The following is a 26,083-nucleotide window of genomic DNA, read 5'->3' as shown; positions in this document are numbered from 1 at the left end:
CTTTCTAAATTCCATATATATGCATTAGTATACTGTATTGGTGTTTTTCTTTCTGGCTTACTTCACTCTGTAGAATAGGCTCCAGTTTCATCCACCTCATTAGAACTGATTCAAATGTATTCTTTTTAATGGCTGAATAATACTCCATTGTGTATATGTACCACTGCTTTCTTATCCATTCATCTGCTGATGGACATCTAGGTTGCTTCCATGTCCTGGCTATTATAAACAGTGCTGCGATGAACATTGGGGTACTCGTGTCTCTTTCCCTTCTGGTTTCCTCAGTGTGTATGCCCAGCAGTGGGATTGCTGGATCATAAGGCAGGTCTATTTCCAGTTTTGTAAGGAATCTCCACACTGTTCTCCATAGTGGCTGTACTAGTTTGCATTCCCACCAACAGTGAAAGAGGGTTCCCTTTTCTCCACACCCTCTCCAGCATTTATTACTTGTAGACTTTTGGATCGCAGCCATTCTGACTGGCGTGAAATGGTACCTCATAGTGGTTTTGATTTGCATTTCTCTGATAATGAGTGATGTTGAGCATCTTTTCATGTGTTTGTTAGCCATCTGGATGTCTTCTTTGGAGAAATGTCTATTTAGTTCTTTGGCCCATTTTTTGATTGGGTCATTTATTTTTCTGGAGTTGAGCTGTAGGAGTTGCTTGTATATTTTTGAGATTAGTTGTTTGTCAGTTGCTTCATTTGCTATTATCTTCTCCCATTCTGAAGGCTGTCTTTTCACCTTGCTAATAGTTTCCTTTGATGTGCAGAAGCTTTTAAGGTTAATTAGGTCCCATTTGTTTATTTTTGCTTTTATTTCCAATATTTTGGGAGGTGGGTCATAGAGGATCCTGCTGTGATGTATGTCAGAGAGTGTTTTGCCTATGTTCTCCTCTAGGAGTTTTATAGTTTCTGGTCTTACGTTTAGATCTTTAATCCATTTTGAGTTTATTTTTGTGTATGGTGTTAGAAAGTGTTCTAGTTTCATTCTTTTACAAGTGGTTGACCAGAGTTCCCAGCACCACTTGTTAAAGAGATTGTCTTTAATCCATTGTATATTCTTGCCTCCTTTGTCAAAGATAAGGTGTCCATATGTGCGTGGATTTATCTCTGGGCTTTCTATTTTGTTCCATTGATCTATATTTCTGTCTTTGTGTCAGTACCATACTGTCTTGATAACTGTGGCTTTGTAGTAAAGCCTGAAGTCAGGTAGGGTGATTCCTCCAGTTCCATTCTTCTTTCTCAAGATCGCTTTGGCTATTCGAGGTTTTTTGTTTTTCCATACAAATTGTGTAATTATTTGTTCTAGCTCTGTGAAGAATGCTGTTGGTAGCTTGATAGGGATTGCATTGAATCTATAGATTGCTTTGGGTAGTATACTCATTTTCACTATATTGATTCTTCCAATCCATGAACATGGTATATTTCTCCATCTATTAGTGTCCTCTTTGATTTCTTTCACCAGTGTTTTATAGTTTTCTATATATAGGTCTTTAGATTCTTTAGGTAGATATATTCCTAAGTATTTTATTCTTTCTGTTGCAATGGTGAATGGAATTGTTTCCTTAATTTCTCTTTCTGTTTTCTCATTATTAGTGTATAGGAATGCAAGGGATTTCTGGGTGTTGATTTTATATCCTGCAACTTCACTATAGTCATTGATTAGTTCTAGTAATTTTCTGGTGGAGTCTTTAGGGTTTTCTATGTAGAGGATCATGTCATCTGCAAACAGTGAGAGCTTTACTTCTTCTTTTCCAATTTGGATTCCTTTTATTTCTTTTTCTGTTCTGATTGCTGTGGCCAAAACTTCCAAAACTATGTTGAATAGTAATGGTGAAAGTGGGCACCCTTGTCTTGTTCCTGACTTTAGAGGAAATGCTTTCAATTTTTCACCATTGAGGATAATGTTTGCTGTGGGTTTGTCATATATAGCTTTTATTATGTTGAGGTATGTTCCTTCTATTCCTGCTTTCTGGAGAGTTTTGATCATAAATGGATGTTGAATTTTGTCAAAGGCTTTCTCTGCATCTATTGAGATAATCATATGGTTTTTATTTTTCAATTTGTTAATGTGGTGTATTACATTGATTGATTTGCGGATATTGAAGAATCCTTGCATCCCTGGGATAAAGCCCACTTGGTCATGGTGTATGATCTTTTTAATGTGTTGTTGGATTCTGATTGCTAGAATTTTGTTAAGGATTTTTGCATCTATGTTCATCAGTGATATTGGCCTGTAGTTTTCTTTTTTTGTGGGATCTTTGTCAGGTTTTGGTATTAGGGTGATGGTGGCCTCATAGAATGAGTTTGGAAGTTTACCATCCTCTGCAATTTTCTGGAAGAGTTTGAGCAGGATAGGTGTTAGCTCTTCTCTAAATTTTTGGTAGAATTCAGCTGTGAAGCCGTCTGGACCTGGGCTTTTGTTTGCTGGAAGATTTTTGATTACAGTTTCAATTTCCGTGCTTGTGATGGGTCTGTTAAGATTTTCTATTTCTTCCTGATCAAGTTTTGGAAAGTTGTACTTTTCTAAGAATTTGTCCATTTCTTCCTCGTTGTCCATTTTATTGGCATATAATTGTTGATAGTAGTCTCTTATGATCCTTTGTATTTCTGTGTTGTCTGTTGTGATCTCTCCATTTTCATTTCTAATTTTATTGATTTGATTTTTCTCCCTTTGTTTCTTGATGAGTCTGGCTAATGGTTTGTCAATTTTATTTATCCTTTCAAAGAACCAGCTTTTGGTTTTGTTGATTTTTGCTATGGTCTCTTTTGTTTCTTTTGCATTTATTTCTGCTCTAATTTTTAAGATTTCTTTCCTTCTACTAACCCTGGGGTTCTTCATTTCTTCCTTTTCTAGTTGCTTTAGGTGTAGAGTTAGGTTATTTATTTGACTTTTTTCTTGTTTCTTGAGGTGTGCCTGTATTGCTATGAACTTTCCCCTTAGGACTGCTTTTACCGTGTCCCACAGGTTTTGGGTTGTTGTGTTTTCATTTTCATTCGTTTCTATGCAAATTTTGATTTCTTTTTTGATTTCTTCTGTGATTTGTTGGTTATTCAGCAGCGTGTTGTTCAGCCTCCATATGTTGGATTTTTTAATAGTTTTTCTCCTGTAATTGCATTTTAGGATCACCTTAACTACCTTTATGATTTTAACATTTATTTTATTATGTTCTAAATCCAAGTTAAAGTTTCATCCTTGCCATGCTAATACTGTTATAATTATTGATACACCTGTGTTGTATTAATCATTTTATATTGAATAATGATGAACTTTGGATATTTATGGCATTTTTCTATTAAATTTAATTTAAAAATAAATATATTTTAAAATATATTTTGGTGATCTCTTTGATTACTTCAATTATTTTTGTCCTGAATGCTAGCTATAGATGATCAGAAGTCCCTGTGAAATGGAGAAGTCAATTTTGTGGGGTTTTGCTTGTTTAGGGGTGAATATATATGGAAACCCTTACTTGTAACATGGGTGACTTCCTAGCAAAAATAAGATAAAATGAGATAGAAACTACTTTACAAAGTTACACCCAAAATGCATAAAGGCCAACAGAATTGGAAGGGACTTTTATTTTTTTTAATAATATTGATTAAAGCACCTTCTAATATTTCCAAAATTTCCTTAAAAATAAAGATGAGAGAGGTATTCTTAACTGACTTTGCTCCTAAATGAAAAAAAATAAGATTAAGATGACTTTACTATGAGTATTAAAACAAAAGGCTTCTCATGTGGTTCAGTGGTAAAGCAGGAGATGCAGGTTCAATCCCTGAATCAGGAAGATCTCCTGGAGAAGGGAATGACAATTCCACTCTAGTATTCTTGCCTGAGAAATCCCATGGACAAAGGAGCCTGGTAGGCTACAGTCCATGCATTGCAAAAAGAGTTCAGTTCAGTTCAGTTCAGTAACTCAGTCATGTCTGACTCTTTGCAACTCCATGAATTGCAGCACACCAGGCCTCCCTGTCCATCACCAACTCCCGGAGTCCACCCAAACTCATGCCCATCAAGTTGGTGATGCCATCCAGCTATCTCATCCTCTGTCGTCCCCTTCCTCTCCTGCCCCCAATCCCTTCCAGCATCAGGGTCTTTTCCAATGAGTCAACTGTTCGCATGAGGTGGCCAAAGTATTGGAGTTTCAGCTTCAGCATCAGTCCTTCCAAAGAACACCCAGGACTGATCTTCTTCAGAATGAACTGGTTGGATCTCCTTGCAGTCCAAGGGACTCTCAAGAGTCTTCTCCAACACCACAGTTCAAATGCATCAATTCTTCAGTGCTCAGCTTTCTTCACAGTCCAACTCTCACATCCATACATGACCACTGGAAAAACCACAGCCATGACTAGACGGACCTTGGTTGGCAAAGTAATTTCTCTGCTTTTGAATATGCTATCTAGGTTGGTCATAACCTTCCTTCCAAGGAGTAAGCGTCTTTTAATTTCAGGGCTGCAGTCACCATCTGCACTGATTTTGGAGCCCAAAAAAATAAAGTCTGACACTGTTTCCACTGTGTCCCCATCTATTTCCCATGAAGCGATGGGACCAGATGCCATGATCTTCGTTTTCTGAATGTTGAGCTTAAGCCAACTTTTTCACTCTCCTCTTTCACTTTCATCAAGAGGCTTTTTAGTTCCTCTTCACTTTCTGCCATAAGGGTGATCTGACACCACCCTTATGGCAAAAAGAGTTAGACACTACTTAGAGACAAAACAGTAACAACAATGAAAACAAAACAAACTCTAAAAATGGCCCATTTTATTCTTGTCACCTAGAAAATTCAGTTTCCGTATACTATTTCTTAAAAAATTTATTTTTTGTAAATATCTACACACATAATATAGAAATATTATGGATACCTAATATAGAAATACATTCAGGATAATAGCACCTTAAAATTTCAATATAAGCATGTGACAAGCTCAAAATATGAATAAACACAAACCTTTAACATCATAGAATAAAACGAGATAAATGTTCTTAAAAAATCAGTCATAACGATGGAAGTTATGAAGTGCATAAGCACAAATATTTTACTAAAATAGACATAAGAGTGTAACTGCTAGTATCGCTGATCCTGTTCATGAATGAGGCCAGTTGTCTTGCTGTTCACTGCACTCATGTTCACTGAACCCATGGTAGGCAAGGGGCAAGCTAAGAGGCTAGAAGAAAATGTGAGGAACCATAGGAACTGCAGACTCCTTATTCTCGCCTCACTGGCGCAGCAGCCATAGCCACAGACACACTGTATTCTCTCCTCTGTTATTGACTCAAGGGATACAGCCATGATGTGGCAGTAATGCCGCTGCTTTTTAGTTGGAACTCATATCACAAGTAGTCCACGTCTAAATAAGTACCTAGTGACGTGCATGTGCAGAGCTGTAAGTGATCTCAGCTGTTACATAATCATGATTTATAAAACGTGGGACAAAAGCAAGATGCCCTGGGGTGAGAAAGCCTGACCTTGCCATCTTGGCTAATATGCTCTTTCCCTACATTGCTTCTATGTTACTACATTTCATAGAGTTAGGAAACTATGCAATAATTTTAGAAATATTTGAAGATTTATGAGAGACTATTTGTTGCCTTTGGAGAGAGCATGACTTTTTCTACACAAAAGAAGAGCTACCATGTATAACTACTCCTTTAAAAAGATTTCTTAAACATTTATTGAATGATTACTAAATAGAAAGCACTAGAAATATACTGGAGGTGAATATAACTCACCTTGCTTCCAAAGAGTCTAGAAATTTTAATGGATTAATGAAATTAAGTGATTAATGCTTAATTATAATATTCTGAAGTATTATTACTTGGTAACTATTACTTTTTCTATATATACTTGAAATGGAATACAGTAATCATTTTGAAATAATATTTGTAGAATATTTCAGAATGACATGCACAATTTCTTATTAATTTCCTGGATCTTTATCTTGTCTTGTGTCAGTAATATTTGGGTCAGTGTTCTTTCAGTAAACGAAGCTCATACCATACTAGTCAGGATACAATTTCAGTTTTGATTACAATGGTATGAAGACACCTATATGATGTTAGCAATCACTTCCAAATGTTCCCATCAAAAAATGAATACCTGGTGTAGGTTTTAAGTACTTTGTTGTTGTTCAGTCCAACTCTTTACAGCCCCACGGAGAGGCACATCAGTCTCCTCTGTCCCCCACTATCTCCAAGAGTTTGCTCAAACTCATGTCCTTTGAGCTTGTGGTGCTATCTAATCATCATATTCTCTATCACCCACTTCTCCTTTTGCCTTCAATCTTTCCCAGCATCAGGGTTTTTTTTCAATGAGTTAGCTCTTCGCCTCAGGTGACCTAAGTATTTGAGCTTCAGCTTCAGCATCAGTCCTTCGAATGAATATTCAGGGAATATTTATTTCATTTAGGATTGATTGGTTTGAACTCCTTGTACTGCAAAGGACTCTCAAGAGTCTTCTCCAGCACCAGTTTGAAAGCAGAAATTCTTCTGTGCTCAGCCTTCTTTATGAACCAACTCTCGGCTCTGTACTTGACTACTCGAAAAACCATGGCTTTGAATATACGGAATTTGTGGGCAAAGTAGTGTCTCTGCTACCTGAATACTACCTGAATGCTAAAGAATTTAAAAGCTCTCAAAATAAAAGCCAAGTCCAATTATTTTTGTGTTATCAGCATCAAAAATACCATAAAATTTTAAATATAAATAATTTGGCTTACTTATACTTGTCTTAATAAATAATGGACTTGGGATATTGAAAAGAGGTGTGTTTCTATTCATTAACAGTGATAAAGGATATGTAAGTATGAAGATGTATACCTGTGTCTGGTATCTTTTATGAATTTGTTAATTATTATGGAAGATATGGTCTCTTTTCTGTTCTATATGATTCATGTGCTCAGAGGCAAAATCAGTAATTTTCACATTTGATAAAAGCCATAAACAATCAAGACTTGGCATTTCAGTTCTCTTAACTTTGTGTCTTCTGTTCCCTTTGGGCAATGTTATTTGACTGCTAAAGAAGAAGGAAGAGACAAGCTCTAACTACCTTGAACTAGTTTCACTCTAATACTGAAGGATGCACTCAAGTTATCTGTGATACAATCCAGCCTCTTTTGGAGGTAATTAAAATTTTAAAAAATGGTTCAGTTAAAAATGCAAAAGCCCCTTGTAGGGTGATAAAATTACATTCCTTTTGGCATCCACGTTTTATGCTCCTTCAGGACTACAGATCTAGCTGCATAAGCAGATGCATTGAGAAAGCCTTCAATTTTTCACTACTGATTTATTGGGTAGGAAGTAGTGTCTCTAATTCAAAATTTGCCCCTAGTACAGATTGATATTCTGAAGTCTCCCACTGTTCATTAGTCTGTGATTATTATTTACTCTCAACTGTCACGTCTGCTTAATACCATAAAATTATGCATAGTACTAGGCCTAATAGTTTTTCTAATATTTGTCAGAATGTCTATAGGAAGTTGCAGACTATGAGAAATGAGAGAGTTAAAACTTATTCTTGTGATCACTTTGTTTATTAGGGAAATATAGCAATTAGGAAAGTTGGGCCTCTCAGCACGGCTTTGTGTGGATTTGATGTCAGATTTGTTGAAGAGGGTGAGAGTCTTTTCTTCTTTCCCAAATTATTTTGTTTTTCTGAGTGTTTAATCAATTTAGTTCATTATAAAGTTTATAAAAAGATTCAACTTTAATTACTGCTTTTATGCTTTAAAGTGAGGTTTTGAGGTGATTCATGTTCAGAGAACTTGTTGTTTTGGATGAAGTAAAGATTTTCAATATGGGCTGATTTAGTTTCATGACCCAGTTTTTCAACATAATGGATATATGACCTTACATGAAGTCCTTGACTTCCACAAGTTTCAATTTCCTCATCAGCAAGAAGAGAATAAAAGTAACTTGTTTTGAGAAAGAGAATAAATGTATGTTTATTACCAGGAAAATACTACATTCTTAAGAAACAGAATTTGTCCATGTTTTATATCTTAAGTAATAAGAGTGTTAAGAGTCTCAGTAGGGGTTCCCAAGGGACAGGAGGAAATAAACCTCAAGGGTAGGTTTTTTTCCCTTACCTGTTGACGACACCTGGTTCCCCTAGCTTAACTTTTCTCAAACCCTGAACTAACTGATGCGTTTTTCTTATGGAAATGTTTTTCTTAAGCTATGTTAATGAAACCATGTATTTGCTTTGAAAGTTGCCTTTCTTCAAATCGGTACCACCTAACATATTTTTCTTTTCTCAAACCTTGGGCTGACAATGGCTCAGTTCAGTTCAGCTCAATTCAGTCACTCAGTCATGTTGGACCCTTTGCTACCCCATGAACTGCAGCACGCCAGGCTTTCCTGTCCATCACCAACTCCCAGAGCTTACTCAAACTTATGTCCATCAAGTCAGTAATGCCATCCAACCATCTCATCCTCTGTCATCTCCTTCTCCTCCCACCTTCAATCTTTCCCAGCATCAGAGTCTTTTCAAATGAGTCAGTTCTTCCCATCAGGTGGCCAAAGTACTGGAATTTCAATTTCAGCATCAGTCCTTCCAATGAATATTCAGGACTGATCTCCTTTAGGGTGGACTGGTTGGATCTCCCTGCAGTCCAAGGGAGTCTCAAGAGTCTTCTTCAACACCACATTTCAAAAGCATCAATTCTTCAGTGTTCAGTTTTCTTTATAGTCCAACTCTCACACCCATACATGATTACTGGAAAAACCATAGCTTTGACTAGATGGACTTTCATTGGCAAAGTAGTGTCTCTGCTTTTTAATATGCTGTCTAGATTGGCCATAGCTTTTCTTTCAAGAAGCAAACATGTTTTAATTTCATGGCTTCAGTCACCATCTACAGTGATTTTGGAGCCCAAGAAAATAAAGTCTCTCACTGTTTCCATTATTTCCCCATCTATTTGCCATGAAGTGATGGGACCTCATGCCATGATCTTAGTTTTCTGAATGTTGAGTTTTAAGCCAACTTTTTCACTCTCCTCTTTTACTCTCATCAAGAGACTCTAAAAGATAATGGCTCAACAAACCAGTATTCATGTCAATTATCTTATGGCCTGGGATGACACACCTTGTGGCATTTTATCTCATAAATGCATATTGTGGGAGAGGGGCCTGGTGAAACTCCTTCAGCCTGGAGGTGTCTCTATTATCTGATTATCAGCTCTCACTAACAGACATAAAATGCCTTACTAAAAACTAACAAGCAGGCATTCTTTCTGTCCCCTTTTGATGTCTGTGTCAAAAGCTTTCTGTACCTCTATTATACTTTAATAAAACTTGGCTACACAAAAACTCTGAGTAGTCAAGACTCGTCTCTGTCCCGAGATGGAAATCCTCTCTTCTTGAACTCACAGATCCTGGTGTAGCACACGGCTTGTAACTGCAACCTTTTAGTAGCATAATTTTCCCTTTGATATCAAATATAATCTTTCTTATGGCATAATAGATTTCAGAATAGATTTTCCATAGATGGAAAAATAAGAACAAATGTCAGTTTTTTCTATGTAACCAGTATTCCCACAATGTTAAAAATAAGCATGCACTGTTACTCAAATTCGGAGAAGGCAATGGCACCCCACCCCAGTACTCTTGCCTGGAAAATCCCATAGACAGAGGAGCCTGGTAGGCAGCAGTCCATGGGATCGCACAGAGTTGGACATGACTGAGCGACTTCCCTTTCACTTTTCACTTTCATGCATTGGAGAAGGAAATGGCAACCCACTCCAGTGTTCTTGCCTGGAGAATCCCAGGGACGGGGAAGCCTGGTGGGCTGCTGTCTATGGGGTCGCACAGAGTCGGACACGACTGAATTGGCTTAGTAGCAGCAGCAGTTACCCAAATATGATGAGATTTCTCCATTTGTGAATTCGACAGAGATCATTTTAACAATAGAAATTCACATTTTTCTTCTTGCTCTTGCTTTTGTATCAACAGGATTCATACCCAGTCCACACCTCACCCATTCACCAAATAGTCCACTTGATCAGGAACAAGGGCAGCCTAGCTTACACCACCATCTTTTAGAGTTGCTGTTTCAGTTCTTAGGGAGGGGGTGAAACAGATGGCCATGGAATACTGGTGACTTTGAACTCTGCACAGATGAAGGGGTTTGAAATTGATACCTCGAGGACTTTCACTAAAAACACCAGAAAATTTTGTGGCTGACTTTAGGACCTGGATCTTTAAGAAGATGGAGAGTTTATGTCATGACAATTCAGGAGCCTTGCAGAGGAATGATTTGGCAGAGAGAGGAAAAGAATAGATACTTAGAGAGAAACATGATTGAAACATCATGAGCCCTAATAAAGAGCAGCTGAACAAAGACCTCCAGATCCCACAAGACCAGGATATAGGTCTTGCATTTGTATAATGAATGATTTCCCCACATCTTTTGCTAGACAGTCCCCAAATGAGTCTGATCACATAGAATGTCACAAAGCTGTTTTTAAGTCCCTCACTCTAAAGCATCTGCAATGTTATTCTGCTCCTGTTCTGCTTTCAAATCCATCACCTCAGATGCTACTAAAGGAATCTCATAATTGCAGCTAATGACTTGTATTAATTTGCCATATGGTCAGTCCCAAGAGCAACGATATTCCAAAACTTAGAGTAAAAGTTACTCCAAAGATTTGCAGAAAAACAATTATTTTATCTCCTGAGTTTTCATTTAGGGTTGCCTCTTACCAGAGTCCATGCATATTCCCACCTGGACAGTTTTGTTTTAAGCTGACTTCTAATATTAAAGCTGACTTCTGGTCACTAAGGACCAGTCCCCATCTTAGAAGCTGGGGAAGTGTTTCTTTATTAAAAAAAAAAATATTGGAGTATAGTTGATTTCCAATGTTGTGCTAGTTTCTACTGTACAGCAAAATGAATCAATTATACATATAGTCACTTTTTTTAAGAGTTGTTTCTCCCATATAGGCCATTACAGAGTTTTGAGTAGATGTCTCTGTGCTATACAGCAGGTTCTTATGAGTTATTCAGTTTATATATAGTAGTATGTGTATGTCAGTCCCAATCTCTATATTTGTCCCTCCGCTTTTCTTCTCTGGTAACCATTAGTTTGCATTTTACATCTGTCTCTGTTTGTTTTGTAAATAATTTCACTTGTACACTTTATTTTAGATTCCACATATAAGCAATGTCATATCATATGTATCTTTATGTGTCCAACTTACTTCATTCAGTAGGGTAATCTTTAGGTGCAAAAGTTTGTTCTTTTTATGACTAATAGCCGAAGAATTGATGCTTTTGAACTGTGGTGTTGGAAAAGACTCTTGATGGACTGTAAGGAGATCCAACCAGTCCATTCTAAAGGAGATCAGCCCTGGGTGTTCTTTGGAAGGAATGATGCTAAAGCTGAAACTCCAGTACTTTGGCCACCTCATGCGAAGAGTTGACTCATTGGAAAAGACTGATGCTGGGAGGGATTGGGGGCAGGAGGAGAAGGGGATGACAGAGGATGAGATGGCTGGATGGCATCACTGACTTGATGGACGTGAGTCTGAGTGAACTCCGGGAGTTGGTGATGGACAGGGAGGCCTGGCATGCTGCAATTCATGAGGTCGCAAAGAATCGGACACGACTGAGTGACTGAACTGAATATTCTATTGTATATATTATAGCACATCTTCTTTACCCACTCGTTTGTTGATGGACAGGGATTCCCTGGTGACTCAGATGGTAAAGAATCTGCCTGCAATGCAGGAGACCCAAGTTTGATCCCTGGGTCAGGAAGGCCCCCTGGAGAAGGAAATGGCAACCCACTCCAGTATTCTTGCCTGGAAAATCCCATGGATGGAGGAGCCTGGCAGGCTACAGTCCATGGGGTCACAAAGAGTTGGACATGGCTAGGCGACTTCATTTTCTTTTTTGTTGATGGATATTTAGGTTACTTCCATATCATGGCTATTGTAAATAGTGCTGCAATGGCTTTGGTGTGCATGTATTAATATCTTTTTGAACCATGATTTTTTTTCTGTTCCCACAGATTTCTCAGTCTTTCTGATTCACCCTCTCCTTTGCTATATGATCTCCTTCCTCAAACCTTGTCATCTGCACCTCTACATATTTTAGAACAATCTTTTTCTGTATATCAATGGATGCAAATGGGGAGCAATAAGTGGAGACTGAGTGTATTTGAGGTTTTATTTAGTCAGATACTACACCTAATTAGTTTAAAAAAATGCTGCAATCCACATATAAATAAAAGCATTTCCCCAAACTTTTCTGATTTTTCAATTTTAGAAACTATATTGTTTGAATTGTATGGAAAACATATGCTCAAGTAAATAATTAGTACTTCATAAAATGCAGGATTAGTAATATCTTGTTTTTCTAACTGGATGATACGTATCTTGCTTTTCCAACTGGAAGGTAAGAAATGTTTAACAGATAAGGAACTAAAAGTTCCTCTCCTTGTAATGGGCTTCCCCTGTGGCTCAGTTGGTAAAGAATTTGCCTGCAATGTGGGAGACCCAGGTTCAATCTCTGGGTCAGGAATGGAGAAGGGAATGGCAACCCACTTCATATTCTTGCCTGGAGAATCTGATGGATAGAGGAGCCTGGAGGGCTAGAGTCCACAGAGTCACAAAGAGTCCGACATGACTAAGTGACTAACATGCACACTCCTTGTAATTAATATATAGCTCCACATACACAATGTGCTGCTGAAATAGCATCCTCCATTGTGTTACAGTTAGCACAGAGTTTTCATGGACACACACCATAAATCTGACATGAGCCATCATTCACTAGTTTATGAATTCTTTTATATTTACTTGTTTTCTATTATCCCAGACTGACCCTTGTAAGAAAAGATTGAATGTTGTTGCTACTCAAGTACCAGAGGATTTAGTTTTTATCTGAACTTCACATAAATAGCTCAATAAACTATACCTGTTTATAAACAGTGGTCGTATTCGCATTGGGAAGAGGGGAAGCATAGAGAAATAGAATTGACACATTTAGTAGAGATTTATAACAAGAGCAAGGACAGTCTCTGAATTATCCTAAAGCTTAGAAGTGTTTGACAAATGATAATACTTTGATGTTTTCTGTTTTCAACACACAGGTTGAAAAGCTGTAAAATGAACACCAGGATGCCCTCCTGCCTGACTTTTATAAGCATATTTTAGAAATTCTGTGTTAAATATTTTAAGTACATCACCTCTCCCTTTCTTTCATTTTTTATTCTTAAAAAGAAGTAAAATGTATTTATGAATATGAAATCTAATATTGTCTTTCCTTCTCTCATATCTTATTTTTCTGTGGTGATGAGAATTTGATTCTTCTAGAAAAAACTGACATGTAAATATACAACTTAATTTCACTATACTGAGAATGTCTAATTTCTTGACAGAATTAACACAGTATCTGAAGGTCCATAAGTTCTAGTGAGTAACCATGGCGTGCAAAAAAAAAAAAAAAAAAAAAATCAGATTCTGGCTAAATGCTGAATCTAGTCGAATATAAAACATACACAGGCTGTGAATCTATGGTATCTAAACCAGCCTAAAAGCATACCTTGTAGCCAGCAAATAAAAAGTAGACCAAAGAAATCTTTTACTTTGAAAAAAAAAAAAAAAAAAGAATTCCGTGCACACCACATGGACTATAGACCATAGTTCGAATATCTAAATTATCCACCATATTTTGAAGAGCTTAAGAGCTTAGGGGAAAACATGACAACTATGGCTTAATATGGCATTTTTAAAGACTGGCTACTCTCCCCCATTTGATTTTGGAAAACAACATGAAAATCTGAAAAGAGGAACCTCTCTGACTTTACCTGTTCTTCTGATTAGAATGTGTTTCATGTAAAAGTTAGTAAATGGATCAGAGGTGATATACTAGAAGTGGACTTAGTAATTAGCAGAGTGAGAAATAATTTTTAAGCATAGAGTGGATACTAGAATAAGTAGATAAAACAAAGGCAAAAAACAAATTAAAATCTTTCTAATCAATTAAAAATATTACCAAAATGTCTATTGTATACCTGTAAAACAGAAAAGGAAGTGAAAAAAAAAAATTCCATGAGGAACCATGTTTGGCACTGTTTGGGATCTGGACACTATGTGATCACATCCAGTAATTATTCACAACCTACTATATGCAGCACACTTTATAAAACCTTAGGAAGAAAAAGGAGAGGGAATAAATGGTTTCTCTCCTTAAGGTAATTATCCTTAAGGTCAAGCAGTGGGATGCTTTTAATTGTGTGCCTTGACTTGCAAAGTGTATTTAGGGAAATGCTTCAGAGAAAAGATGGGTGTAGCTACATCCCTGTAACAGTTATTAGCTTGTATTTTTGTTATGCTCACCTTTCACTTGAAGAGAAAACGTATATCAGTCTGCATCCAAAAGGAAAAGAACTCTAATTAGAATAAATCAAAGAGGTTTACAAAACAATGTAAATTGACTACATGGGTTAGTGCAGTAGTGTGTGGAGAGCAACAGTAAAGTTATTGTCACTGCTGTGTCCTAGAAGGAAGGAGCTATGTGGAGAGGTATGTTTTGTGAGGAGCTGGGACTTTTCATCTTAAGAAACAGCTATTCTTCAAGAAATCAGCAGACAAGGTGCTAAGGGCATGGTGTATGGGGAGACATAATACGCGCTTGTCCTATCTTCTGCATGCAACCTCCAGGCCAGCTTCTTACTGGCCAGAAAAATCAGCCAGTCACATTACCCAGACCCCTGGGACACAGAAAGGAGGAGAAAGGTAGAGTTTTTACAAAACAGCAGCACAGATTATCTTGGCCAAAGAGGCTGAAAAAACCCATTTAGTGAATGAAAGAACTGATTGTAACATACATAAATCTCTAATTGAGATCATTTGATAACTGATATGAAACAAACATGTACACTTGCAAGTTGCGAAAAGGAAAATTCTTGACTTTTTTGCCTGAAATGAATGCTTCTTTGCATAACATTTTCTTCTGGTAAAGGTGTGGAAAATGCCTCTAAATTTTAGTTACTACTAAAATATTTTTAATAACTGCCATGTACTGAATATGTGTGTCCTATACACTCATTCCCTCCAAATTCACATATTGAAGCTCTAATTTTTCATGTGATGGCATTTGGAGAAGGGAATTTTGGAAAGAATTATATCATGAGGGTGGAGCACAGATGAATGAGACAGTGCCCTTATGAGAGACATAAGAGACATGATCTCCCTCTTTCTCTCTGCTATATGAGGATGCAGCAAGATGATAGTGGTCTGCAAACCAGGAAGAACCCAACAAAGCTGATACATGGCCTCTGACTTTCCAGCCTCAGAATGGTAACAAATACATTTCTGTTGTTAAAGCTATCCAGGTTCTGGTATTTTCTTAAAGCACTTTAACTGACTAAGACAGACATTGGTACCAGAAGTCGGGATGCTATTATAAAAGTGTGACAGCAACTTTAAAGCTGAGTCATGGCTAGAGGCTGGGGGAGTTTTTAGTTCATGTGAGAAAAAAGTCAATATTGCTATGAAGGGGTTGTTAAACGTAACTCTCATAAAAGTCTAGGAATAAAAAAAGGAGAGAAAGTCTCTGTCTTCTTAGAGAATACAACAGAAACCATGAAAGAATGTGGAAATATGGACGGTAGAGGTCATTCTGATGAGGTCTCAGATGGTAGTGAGGCAATATCACTGAAAACTGGTGAGGATCATCCAAAGCCCTAGGGGTACAATCCCTCACTTTGCAGAGCTGCAGAGGCAGAACAGCCATTCCAGTAGGTCTGGAAGGCACAACACCAAGCTAAAGAGTATATCTTGAGACCAAAATTTCATGGAGTTTGCCATGCTGTGTATCAGACTTGCATGGGACTCATCACTATTTTCTTTTCTCTTATTCCTCCCTTTTGGAATGGAGCATGCATTCTGTGCCTGCTCCACCACTGTATTTTGTGTTCACCCTCAAAATTCACATGTTGAAGCCCTAATTCCCAATGTGTTTCTATTGGATATCAAGACTTTAGGAGGAAATTAAGTCATGGGAATAGTGCCATTATAAGAAGAGACATGAAAGTTTCTCTCTCTCCCTGCCATGGGAGGACACTGCAAGAAGATGCTGGTCTGCAAACAAGGGAGAAGCCAAGCGTGCTGACACCCTGGTCTTCGACTTTCCAGCCTCTAAAGAATGAGGAATAAGCTTTTTAAGCCACTTGGTCCATAGTATTTTGTTAAACTAATGGAACTAAGATAGAAATCATGGAGTAAAAGTTATACACATATGGTTAATGTTAGTAGTAGTATGATTATTTTCCCATCAATTTTTACATTTTCTTCGGACAAGACTAAAGCTTCATGAGTAACTATTTTTTAACAGACTAAGGAGTTATAACATAAATTCTGAAATGTATTTGGATTTAGTATTTAAACACTGTATTATTGTGTGTGTGTGTTCTTGGGAATGCAAGGGTAAGGTAAAGGAAAGAGCTTTGTTCTGTTTTCTTTGGTTCTCATGTTTTATTTATATTAACAATCATAGGCCAGGTATCTCATGTTGTGTCTTAGTTTTTCTCTTTCAACACTATATTTTGCAGATATATTCCAGTAGCACTGTGTAGTATTTATATTTGTTCTATTGCTTTAAAGTTGTTCGCAGGCATCTGCCTTATGAGTCACCATATTTCACTTATTCTATACCATGGTGTGTGTGTACTCATGTGGCTTCATTCAACTGCTGGGTTGGTTGGTGGCTGAGCACAGTAAGGAAGCCTGGGGTGGCTGGGTCTCCCTCTTTCAGTGTGGTTTTCTATCCTCAAGGATGCTACACAAGACTCTCTCCCAAGATGACTGTGGCATTCTAACAGGGGAATCTCTAAATAGTCAAGTCTCTGCTTGCTTCATGTTTGCTTTCGTCCCTTAATATTAAGGGTCAAGCCTAGGGTCAACGTGGAAGGGGGCCATCCAAAAGTATTGATGCTAGGAGACTATTCACTGAGACTTTTATTATAACTGTCCATTATATAAGGTAATATTTTGAATAGTGTTGTACTGAATACTCCATCATTTCCCACTAATTCAGAATGCTGTTTGTTGATCACATGCCTTTAGTCTATATCTGAATGTTCCATTTATTTCATCAAGCCTTTCTCCTTAAGCATAAGTTTTGCACTATTTTATTTATAGAGCCTATAAATATGTATAAATATGCAGGAAAATGAATCTTTCACATTTTTTCCTCAGAATTTATTGGCTATTTTCTATGCATAATGTTCCATAAACTTTATAGTTTATCAAGTTATAACATGATTAGTATTTTTATCTTATGCTTGGTAATCAGCTCATCTAATTAAAAAACATGGATATTTTGAGGGGATTTATCAAATCTATCCATTAAGTAATGGAATTTTAGCATTTTAAAAAGCAATATATGTATTTCTATTTATTTGATTTATCTTTAACTTTAATATCAAGAAAAAGTCATCTTTTCTTGAATATATGCATAAGTATTTTATGCTTTTTGTTGCTAATGTTAATAGATTATTTTTTCCATTACTTCTACTGATTGATTTTTGTTGGTGCATATATAAATTTACTGATTTCTGATTGTTACTCTTAGGACCCTTAACATTCTAAATTATTTTATTTTTTAGTCAGTTTACAGGTGATTTTCTAGTGTTATCTATTTTTAGTAATATCATCTGTAAAGATGGATAACTTCTTACTTTCCATTTGTAATTTTTAATCCACTTAAGTCTTATTCTTTATCATTATAGTAACTAGTACTTTCTTTTTATTTTTCAAATATAACTCTTTTGACCTAATGGTGTTTTAGCAATACAGAAAATTATTGGTGGAATGGAATAAAAATTTCAGAAACAGACTCATGTCACATGGTGAATTAAAAGTATAATAAATATACATAATATATAGTGTTGAGTCAGCTATTTAACAAGAAAATATATGTATATATATCATGTCTGATACAAAATAATATCTAGATAGATGAAAATTATAATAACAATGGAAAATCATTAATTATAATAATATTAAAAGAACAATATTAAAAGACGAGTATGGTAACAGTATTACTGTTAAAAACATCAAATATTTAAACCGGAGAAGATGAGGCCTTTTTAAGCAAGACCCCACATTTGATAAGTCAAAAGGTGGGACTTGATAGAAATGACTGTATTTTGAAAACAAAAATGGCTAATGCAACCTATTAATATCCTGATTATATAATGAATTACTAAAGTTAGAAAAAAGAAAGAAGCAAAAAGGGAAAAAAGAAAGAAGCAAAAAGGAAAAAAAAAATTAGCAAAGAAATGAAAGGTTATTCCTCACATGAAGGGAAACTATAATAGCTTACAAATGTCAAATGATTCAGAACTTCTTAATTAGGTGAATATTAAAAAAAAAACAAAAGCAAGATATTTATTTTATCAATTTATTGATAACAACAATAAAGTGTATTTAGATCCAACACTAGTAAGGATGTGATTAAGTATGTTCTCTTGCACACTATTGGTAGAAGCATAATTGTTTTACTCTTTTTGAAGAATATTTTGGTTTTATTTCCCAAACTAAAATATGACTCTCCTTTAATGAAGTGATAATGTCTCAGTATCGTCCCTTAATAAGTGCCCATAAATGACTGCAAGGTAGTCATCTGGAAGGATTTTCACTGGAACACTGGCTGTAGACAATTAGAAATAATCTAAACTTCATACAATAGAAGAATAATAGAAGAAAGTAGAAATAAACAATAAACCATCTACCACTTGAAATCTCATTCTGCAGTTATAAAAATGACAGCATATTAGTAATGACACAAAAGAATCTCTAAAAATGCTAATTTTTAAACAAGTATACACCAGTCTGCATTTCACAGGTGGCAAAGAACCTGTGGTAAAGAACCTGTCTGCGAATGCAGGAATCATAAGAGACGTGGGTCCGATCCCTGGATCAGGAAGACTCCCTGGAGGAGGGCATGGCAACCCATTCCAGTATCCTTGCCTGGAAAATCCCATGAATAGAGGAGCCTGGCAGGCTACAGTGCATAGTGTCAAACAGAGTTGGACACGACTGAAGCGACTTAGCACAGAAGCACGCAGGCATACACCAGTTTAAAAAGGATATTGTTTTTTTTTAAGTACTTGTATGTAACTGCTTCAGTAAATGAACTGAAAGATTATTCACCAGTCTATCTTTTCTTTTAGAGAGAAAGCACTATGAGTCCTTTTCTTATTATTATATATATTTCTGTGTGTTTTTTTTTTTTAATTTTAACTAAGATTAAAACAGTGAGATGCTACATTCATTTTACAAATTAGGAATACATAATGTTAAAAATGTTCAATGAAATTGGCACTTTCTTATATTGCTAAAAGTCTTGTAATTTCATGTAGAAAATAATTAGTAATTAGCATTAAAGATCTTTCACACACTTAATGTCCTCTTTAATAGTAATTCATATCCAAGTTGACTAACCTAAGAAAACAATAATAAATATAGATAAAACAAATTCATAAATGTATGCATAACTTTTACATATAGTAGTGAAGATTTGCAAATAATTTGGATTTGTATAAATGATGATATAGCCACCTAATGCAATAGAATACATGATGAAAATATATTATAAAGCATTGATTTAAGATTAATGTATATGCAATAAAGTTATATAAAAAAGCACAATATTGTATGAATAGTATAATTAAATCATTAACCATAAAATAAGCAAAGCCCCTACCTGCACTGATAAATATGCACAAAGATAAATATGCCAAAAGGTAACTTTGGTCAAAGATTGGATTAAATTAATTTTTATTTTGTTTTGTTTTAAATTTTGTAAATTTTTTCCATTCAATGAGTATAATTTATTTTTGTAATAATGTTTAATAAATGGTTATATATCATCACTGACTCAAGGGACATGAATTTGAGAAAACTCTGGTAGATAGAAAAAGACAGAAGAGCCTGGTGTGCTGCAATCCATGGGGTCACAAAGAGTCAGACATGACTTAGTGACTGTGGAATAACAACTTCTATATATCAGCTTGTGAGATCTTGAACAAGTTACTTTATCTCAGTTTTCGTTGTTTTCTTTGTTGCATATTCTAATAATGCATAATAAGTGAAGATTAGAGAAATACATGTATGAAGTCTGGTATATATTATTCTTTTTTTTTTCTTTTATTGCTGTGTGCTCAGTTGTGTCCAACTTTTTGTAACCCCATGGACTATATAGTCCATGGAATTCTGGAAGCCAGAGTACAGGAATGGGTAGCCATTACATTCTCCAGGGGATCTTCCCAACCCAGGAATTAAACCCAGGTCTTCTGCATCACTGGTAGATTCTTTACCAGCTGAGCCACCAGGGAAGCCTAGTATATCCTAGGTGCTAAGTAAATTATAGCTATTCTCATTAATAGTAACTGCAAGATATCAAAACAATCTATTAAAATTAAAATAATGCAAATATTAATCAGCAGTTTATTCACTTCAATAATTTAGATAATTTCCCTGAGAAAGGAAGATAAATACTTTTAACAAACATGATTTTTTTTTTTTCCCAAGCAGGTTTTCCTAGTCCATTTATCTTTTCTGAGGTTGACTTCACAATTTTGGCCTTGTATTAACTTCCTTATCTTTTATCTACTCAAAAAGATGCATGTTACATAAAAAGGGTTAAATATCGAGCATTTTAGAGAACCAGCTGTTAATTTGTTTTGACATTGTTCTTTAATTTAAGGTCTACACGGTTGGCTGAGTGAGGAATGGCCTGCAAGGTCATTCTTTATTCAGAGAAAGGAGAACTCAGATATTTAGAAATGCCATATGGAGAATATGTGCCTACACAGTACATTTAAGGATCTGAGCCTATGTTTACTTTAAGCCTGATTCTTCATCTTGATTTATTTATGAGATTTTCAGTGTCAATCCTTCAGCATCAGAGTGTGGAATTCTTGAGGCAAGAATAAAGAGTCTTCTTCCAACACCACAGTTCAAAAGCATCAATTCTGGCTCAGCTTTATCTATAGTCCAATTCTTACATCCATACATGACTACTGAAAAAACCAAAGCCTTGACTAGACAGACCTATGTTGATAAAAGTAATGTCTCTGCTTTTTAATATGCTATCTAGGTTGGTCATGACTTCCTTCCAAGGAGTAAGCATCTTTTAATTTCATGGCTGCAGTCACCATCTGCAGTGATTTTGGAATGCAAAATATAAAGTCAGCCACTGTTTCCACTGTTTCCCCATCTGTTTGCCATGAAGTGATGGGACCGGATGCCATGATCTTAGTTTTCTGAATGTTGAGATTTAAGCCAACTTTTTCACTCTTCTTTTTCACTTTCATCAAGAGGTTCTTTAGTTCTTCTTCACTTTCTGCCATAAGGGTGGTGTCATCTCCATATCTGAGGTTATTGATATTTCTGCTGGCAATCTTGATTCCAGCTTGTGCTTCTTCCAGCCCAGCGTTTCTCATGATGTACTCTGCATATAAGTTAAATAAGCAGGGTGACAATATACAGCCTTGATGTACTCCTTTTCTTATTTGGAACCAGTCTGTTGTTCCATGTCCAGTTCTAACTGTTGCTTCCTGACCTGCATACAGGTTTCTCAAGAGGCAGGTCAGGTGGTCTAGTATTCCCATCTCTTTCAGAATTTTCCACAGTTTCTTGTGATCCACACAGTCAAAAGCTTTAGCATACTCAATAAAGCAGAGATAGATATGTTTTTCTGGAACTCTCTTGCTTTTTTGATGATCCAGCGAATATTGGCAATTTGATCTCTGGTTCCTCTGCTTTCTTAAAACCAGCTTGAACATCTGGAAGTTCATGGTTCACATATGGCTGAAGCCTGGCTTGGAGAATTTTGAGCATGACTTTACTAGTGTGTGAGATGAGTGCCATTGTGCGGCAGACTGAGCATTCTTTGGCATTGCCTTTCTTTGGGATTGGAATGAAAACTGACCTTTTCCAGTCCTGTGGCCACTGTTGAGTTTTCAAAATTTGCTGGCATATTGAGTGCAGCACTTCCACAGTATCATCTTTTAGGATTTAAAAATAGCTCAGCTGGAATTCTATCACCTTCACTAGCATTGTTTATAGTGATGCTTCCTAAGGCCCACTTGACTTCACATTCCAGGATGTCTGGCTCTAGGTGAGTGATCACACTGTCGTGATTATCTGGGTCGTGAAGAACTTTTTTGTACAGTTCTTCTGAGTATTCTTGCCACCTCTTCTTAATATCTCCTGCTTCTGTTAGGTCCATACCACTTCTGTCCTTTATTGAGCCCATCTTTGCATGAAATGTTCCCTTTGTATCTCTAATTTTCTTGAAGATATGTCTAGTCTACCCATTCTGTTGTTTTCCTCTATTTCTTTGCCTTGATCACTGAGGAAGGCTTTCTTATCTTTCCTTGCTATTATTTGGAATTCTGCATTCAGATGCTTATATCTTTTATTTTCTCCTTTGCTTTTCACTTCTCTTCTTTTCACAGCTACTTGTAAGGCCTCCTCAGACAGCCATTTTGCTTTTTTGCATTCTTTTGTCTTGGGGATGGTCTTCATCTGTCTCCTGTACAATGTCACGAACCTCCATCCATAGTTCATCAGGCACTCTATCAGATCTAGTCCCTTAAATTTATTTCTCACTTCCACTGTATAATCATAAGGGATTTGATTTAGGTCATACCTGAATGGTCTAGTGGTTTTCCCCACTTTCTTCAATTTAAGTCTGAATTTGGCAAAAAGGAGTTCACGATCTGAGCCACAGTCAGCTCCCGGTCTTGTTTTTGCTGACTGTATAGACCCTCTCCATCTTTGGCTGTAAAGAATATAATCAATCTGATTTTACTGTTGACCATCTGGTCATGTCCATGTGTAGAGTCTTCTCTTGTGTTGTTGGAAGAAGGTGTTTGCTATGACCAGTGAATTCTCTTGGCAAAACTCTATTAGCCTTTGTCCTGCTTCATTCTGTACTCCCAGGCCAAATTTGCCTGTATAATCTTGGACTAATAATGTGAGTCTGGATGCCAGGGAACCTACCATGTACAGATTCTACCATGTACTATTTGTGTGGCCATCAGTGATTTATTTTCTTCGTCTGTAAAATGAATATAGTGAGACTTCCCTGGTGGTCCAGTGGTTAAGACTCTGTGTTCCCAATGCAGTCATTACAGTTTCCATCCCTGGTCAGGGAACTAAGATCTAGCTTACTGCATGGTGTGGTCAAAATAAGTAAGTAAGTAATACATACGTAAGTAAGTAAATAAAGTCTCCAGTCATTGACATTAAAAAAAGAAAAATAAATAAAATAAAATGAGAATAGCAATAACATCTGCTCATAGTACTTTTGCAAAGACCAGATTAATTCATGTAACACAATTGAAAAGATGCCTTTTCAAAAAAGGCACATATTCACTGCCATATCTTTGGTATATAAACATTAAATGCTTAGTAATAAATACATTAATTACTTCATGTGCATTAGTTGCTCAGCTGTGTCCAACTCTTTGAGACCTCATGGGCTGTTGTCTACCAGTCTCTTCTGCCCATGTGATTTTCCAGGCAAGAACACTGGGGTGGGTTGCCATTTCCTTCTCCAGGGGATCTTCCTGACCCAGGGATCAAACTTGGGTCTCCTGCATTGCAGGCAGACTCTTTACCACCTGAGCTACCAGGTAAGCATGAATTATTTACTTTAGGGTAAGGTATTAATTGCTATAATTAGGCATGGCATTCCATTGGAAATGGACAGTTTACAGAGACTGACAGAAATTATGAAAGTTTTCCAGAAGGAGATAAAGCAAGTGTTGGAAGACAGTGGTCAGATGCAGAACAGGGAAAACTCATTTCAAATATGGTGGTTTAGTTGCTAAGTCGTGCCCAGCTCTTGCAACCCCATGGACTGTAGCCTGCCAGGCTCCTCTGTCCATAGGATTCTCTAGACAAGAACGCAGGAGTGGGTTGCCATTTCCTTCACTAGAGGAGCTCCCTGACCCAGGGATCAAATCTGGGTCCCCTGCATTGCAGGCAGATTCTTTACCAACTGAGCTATGACAGAAGCCCCATTTCAAATGTAGGGGAAAAAATAAGCAACATAGTTGGTGACAGTGAATACAAGCTGTCTTGCGCTACAAAAGCAACATGCATAAAGTGGAGATATTTATTTCATTCTGCTCTGAGCTCCTTGAGAGGCATGCATTGGGCAGCATATCTACAGTCCTCGTATCTATAACACTGAGCTTTACATGTAAGAGGCACTTGTCATCTCATGCATTATTCTTTAGATAGCTTCCTAAACTTCTCTCAAACACTTCACTCAATCACTTTTCAATCTCCTTCATGCCGAGCTTCCAGGATAACTCACGGCACACACATAATCCCTCAAAAGAAGAGCAGACAAGAAAACTTCAATGTCTGCCTGTTACTGATGGCCCTGAAGATACATTACTGTTCAAACATTGGCCCCATTTTTCATACCTTCTCTAATCAGCCCCTCTGTTCTTCCATCTAAATCAGATATATTTGCCTATACACATGAAACAATTTTTCTAACTATAACATATATATTTTTGTATTGCAGTCTTTAATTCTAGAGGCTAAAAAATAATGCAGTGGGGAAAAACAGGGAAAATACCAGAAAACAAACAAAAAAATATGCTAATAAAGGGAAGAGATTAAGTTTCTGAATATTGACCAGTCCTTAGTTCTACATCCTCGAGGACTCTTTGCCCTAAAGGACCTGTCCTTGGATCAAACTCCTATGTTAGTTTCCTAACTGTTCTCTACTCCTGTCCTCTGGGACTATAACCTCTACACCAACTGCAGTGGCATCACCCCAGTGAAAATCAGGGTTTCATCTGATCCCCTCTCTTTTTAATGGATTCTGTTGCACTCAGAATACAATGTAACCTGCTCTCCTTCTCTAAACCCATCTCCTCTCTCGAGCCACAAGTGGCCTGTGGTCTGCATGGCCACAGGCCATGTCAGAAGGATTTCTGTTCAATAAGTTTGAGCTCACAGTTACCTCTTTATAAAATCCTTGGCTTGATTGTTCTCTCATTTTTTTTCAATTAGTATCTTTTCACAAACACCTGCTACATTATTGTTGTCAATAACTTCACATTCTATTTTTCTCAAATTTTGAAGCATTTTAGTGTGCCTGAGTAGTTGCTGGAATTCCGATCATCACTGGGTACTTGTAGATATTAGTCTCCAATCCTTGAAACTAGAAACCTGGTCCTGAATTCTGTGATCTCATCCAAGAACTACTTGGGGAAGTTCTGCTCAGTTACAGCAGGCTGTCCTTCAGTCAGCAGTATATAATTCCCATTTTTCATTCTCTATCGATGTCTATAAATTCCTTCTTTGAAGGACTATTGAGAGCACTGTAAATATTATGCATAAAGTACCCAGTAGACTGCTTGGCACAAGACAGAAAGGATATTTGCTGATAGAGCTATTGCTATTTTCTTATTTTAATAAAAATGTGTATTTATTTGTCTGTATCATGTCTGTTTCAGCATGTGGCTCTTCGTTGCAGTACATGCATTCTCTAGCTGTGGTGCATGGGCTTTGGAGCCTGCAGGCTCAGAAGCTGCATCATGTGGGCTTAGTTTTCCCTGTGCCATGAGGGATCTTAGTTCCTTAACCAGGGATTGAACACATTCCTCCTGCATTGCATGGTAGATTCTCAACCACTGGACTACCAGGGAAAGGGTCATGAGATTTCTGAACAAGAAAACTAGATTTTCCTCCTATACTAAGGAGAATCTTCTTAAGGCTCCAGAACCAATTTTCTTATTTATATTGCCAGATTATTCCAGAAACCAGCTAGGTTTGGCATTACACCAAAAAAATTGAAGTTAAGCATCCAAGAGGGCTAGGCAAATAGCCAAATATGTAGGTCCCAGCATAGCTCAGGGAATCTGAGCTTCTGCACTGGGCCTTAGGGTTGCCTGTATTGCCTGCTCTCAAGTTAATTTAGCTGACCGTGTAACCAAAAAAGCAACACAAAGAAAAAGCGGGCAATTTGAGGTGGGCATTCAGCAGGCCAAAAAAAAAAAGGGGGGGGTAGGCAAAAAAGCGGGCATTTTCTGCAGGA

General features: G+C 36.8%; 1 protein-coding gene across 3 annotated transcripts in view; it reads right to left on the bottom strand.

The window, feature by feature from the left end:
• FSTL5 (follistatin like 5) overlaps positions 1-26,083 on the bottom strand; it is an 881,431-nt gene that overhangs the window by 2,120 nt on the left and 853,228 nt on the right. The window lies entirely within an intron of this gene.

Source organism: Bubalus kerabau, chromosome 16 (genome assembly GCF_029407905.1).
Source record: "Bubalus kerabau isolate K-KA32 ecotype Philippines breed swamp buffalo chromosome 16, PCC_UOA_SB_1v2, whole genome shotgun sequence".
Lineage (NCBI taxonomy): Eukaryota > Metazoa > Chordata > Mammalia > Artiodactyla > Bovidae > Bubalus > Bubalus kerabau.
The sequence above is the reverse complement of the archived record's forward strand: the minus strand, read 5'-3'. Positions and strand labels throughout refer to the sequence as shown.